This window comes from Cupressus sempervirens, chromosome 3 (genome assembly GCF_028749045.1).
Source record: "Cupressus sempervirens isolate cs-2001-9-10 chromosome 3, ASM2874904v1, whole genome shotgun sequence".
In the NCBI taxonomy this organism is placed as follows: Eukaryota; Viridiplantae; Streptophyta; class Pinopsida; order Cupressales; family Cupressaceae; genus Cupressus; species Cupressus sempervirens.
In genome coordinates this window covers 469,752,152-469,755,845 of record NC_143120.1, presented here as the reverse complement: position 1 = coordinate 469,755,845, position 3,694 = coordinate 469,752,152, and positions in this window count along the sequence as shown.

The window sequence follows — 3,694 nt, the reverse complement described above, 5'->3', positions numbered from 1 at the left end:
TTTCAAATCTAGATTACCTCCAAATTTGTACCATAATCCATAATCTTCAGTGCATTTCAAGTATCTCATGATCCTTTTGATTGCCGTCATGTGACTTTCTCTTGGTTTTGTTGAAAATATTGCTACAATACCAACTGCAAGAGCAATATCTGGCCTTGTATGAACTACATACTACAACTTTCCAATCATTGATCTATATAAGGTTTGATCTACCTCTTTTGATTCATCATCCTTGGTAAACTTTAGTCCAGTGCACATAGGAGTCCCAAATGGTTTACAATCTTCCATGCCAAACTTTTTGAGTATCTCCTTGATGTATTCAGATTGAGTGATGTAGATATCATTCTTGCTTTGCTGAATTTGATGACCAACAAAGAATTTAATCTCTCCAAACATTGACATCTCAAATTCCTTGTTCATTTTCTCTAAAAATTATTTGCATAGATCATCATTCCCTGTAAAAAAAGTATCATCCACAAATATTTTTGCCAAAACAATTTTGTTATCTGGTCCTTCCTTGATATACAAGCTACTGTTATCATTAGTTCTCTAAAAACCAATCTAAATAAGATAGTTATCTAATCTTTCATACCATGCTTTAGGTGCTTATTTTAGACAATACAATGCTTTGTGTAATTTGTAGACCATGTCCTTCTTGTCTAGATCAACAAAACCTTTAGGTTGCTCAATGCAAACTTCTTCATCCAAAATACCATTGAGAAATGCAGATTTGACATCCATCTGATATACCTTAAATCCTTTGTATGCAGCATATGCAAGTAAGGTTCTAACACCTTCCAATCTTGCAACAGGAGCAAAAGTCTCTCCATAGTCCATTCCTTCTTCTTGAGAGTATCCTTTACATACTAGTCTAGCTTTGTTTCTTGATACCTTACCATCCTCATTTAACTTATTTCTGAATACCCACTTATTTCCAATCACATTCTTATTTTTAATGCCTAGGTACAAGAGTCCATGTTTTGTTCTTCTCTATTTGCTCTATCTCTTCATTCATAGCCTTTATCCAATTTTCATTTTCTAATGCATCTTTGACCTTTTAGCTTACTTCTTGTCATAGTACCTTTGGATTTGTCTCCAATAATTTGATCTGGTGCATGATGTATACTGACATACTTGACTAATATAGGTTCCTTGCCTTTTGAATAGATTTCATTGTCATCCTCTTGCACTTCAACTTCAGGTTTTGGCTATTCTAGCTATTGCTCAAGTCCTTCAGACTTGGTAGGCATTGGCTCGGTAGCATCTGAATGTGACTCAGGTTCCTATAGCTCAGTTTGAACTTCTTGCAACTTGATTATTGAAGATTCGAGAGTAGAAGATTCTTGATTGACAGATGTATCTAGCACTGTATTAGGTTCAATAAAAACAAATCTCCTATAATATTTTGGTTCATTTTTTCTTTCTTCTTCAATCCTTTCTACAAACTCTTCAACTTTCACATGTGCACTTTCTATGACTTTGTGAGTAGATAAATTCAAACATTTATATGCCTTACTCTTGCAAGAATATCCCAAAAATATTCCTTCATCACCCTGTACATCAAATTTACCTTTTTTAGATTCTTTCAAAATATAACATTTGCTTCCAAATACTTTTAGGTAACTTATATTGGCTTTATAGCCATACCATAACTCATAGGGGGTTTTGAATGAGTCATTTTTTAGTTATACTCAGTTCAAGGTATGAACTATAGTGCTGATAGCTTCCTTCCAATATTTGATAGAAATGTTCTTTTCAATCATTAAAGTTCTTACACAGTCCATGATAGATCTATTCCTCCTTTTAGCTATTCCATTTTGCTTGGGAGTACCAGGGGCTGATACTTGTCTTTTGATTCCCCTTTCAATGCAAAAGTTATTGAACTCATGGGAGATGAATTCACCACCTCTGTCTGACCTCAAGTATTTCAGTCTTTTCCCTGTTTCTTTTTCTACTCTAGCCAAATACCACTTGAACTTCTCAAAAGCTTCTAATTTCTCTCTTAGATACATGATAGTCATCATTCTAGAGTAATCATCAACAAAAATAATGAAGAACTTTTCTCCAGTATAGCTCTCAATTCCAATAGATCCACACAAATCAATATGCACAATTTCTAAAACTTCTTTAGATTGATAGCTCTTACTTTTAAAGCTATTCTTTCCCATCTTACCAATCTGACAATTCTTGCATAGACCAACTTCAGGTTTTTTTATACTAGGAATGCCTCTTACTTTCCTAAATTTACTTATTTTCACCAAGTTATCAAAGTTCACATGACATAACCTTCTATGCCATAACCAACTTTCTTCAACTTGAGCAATAAAACATGAACATTCACCAAGTTCAAGATAGAACAAGTTGCCTTTTGTTTGTATGCCAGATCCAATCAGCTTTCCTTTGTCATCTAGCAGTCTTGCTTTTCCATGCATGAATTCCACCTTGAATCCAATATTGATTAGCTATGCCACACTCAACAGATTGTGTTTTAGTCCTTCAACCCAATATGCATTATCACATACAAGCTCTTTGGTTAGTGAGATTCTTCCTCTTCCTTTTATACAATAAGGTTCATTATTACCAAACCTCACACTACCACCATCATAGTCTTCAAAGTGTTCAAACTTTGTTTTATCACCAATCATATGATGTGAACAACCACTGTCTATGATCCATGTATCATTTTAACTCACATGAGAGATAAGTGCCATTTTATCTTATCATTATCAGATTCATATTTCACAACAATGTAAACAATTTCATCTTCACCATCATCAGAATCATTAGAATCCTTAGCCATGAAACATGTTTTCTTACCTTTGTCCTTGAATGATTTGAAATCTTTCTTTCCATTGCACTTGTGACCTTTCTTTTCATCCTTATTTTGCTTCTTTGGGCACCTAGTAGCAATATGACCAATTTTCTCACATGAAAAATACATTAGAGGAACCTTACCTTTGTATTTTCCTTTGCCTCTAGAATATTTCCTTGCTAGTAGAGCTTCAACCACCTCAAGATCACTGTTAGAACTCTATTCTAATTCTTCTTGACTTTCTGACTGAGAATCTTTTATCTTCTTGCCCTTTTCTTTGAGTGAAAACTTGGCTTCAAATGCTGATTCAATGTTCTTGGAAGCTAGAACATAGTTGTCATAGTTATCTAGCTCAAATACAATCAATCTTCCTACCATGGCCTCTAAATTTATCTTATGATTTGCTTCACATCTTCTTTCTTGAATTGCAAAAACTCTAATTGCATAAATGGGAAGTAATGTTCTAAGAACTTTACTTACAACTATTTTCTCCTTAATATCTCCTCCAGAAGCCTTGATTGCACTAATGACTACTTTGACTCTTTCAACATATTTGGCAATGTTTTCATCCTCTCTCATCCTCATCTGATCAAATTGTCCTCTTAGAATTTCTACTTTGGATCTTCTCACATTATCATCACCTCCATATATATCCTTTAGTTTGTTCCACATTTGAAAGGCAATTTTGCAGTCCTTGACATCATCAAATTCTTCATAGATTAGAGCAGATGCAATGTCTATCATCATGGTGTTATGAGTCTTCTTCTCAGCAATTCCATTGACATATACTATACTAGAAGGAGTTACATATGCTTTATCAAGATATTTCAATCCTGTATCTCTAATATAAGCTAGATGGAGTCTCATAAGACCTTGCCATGC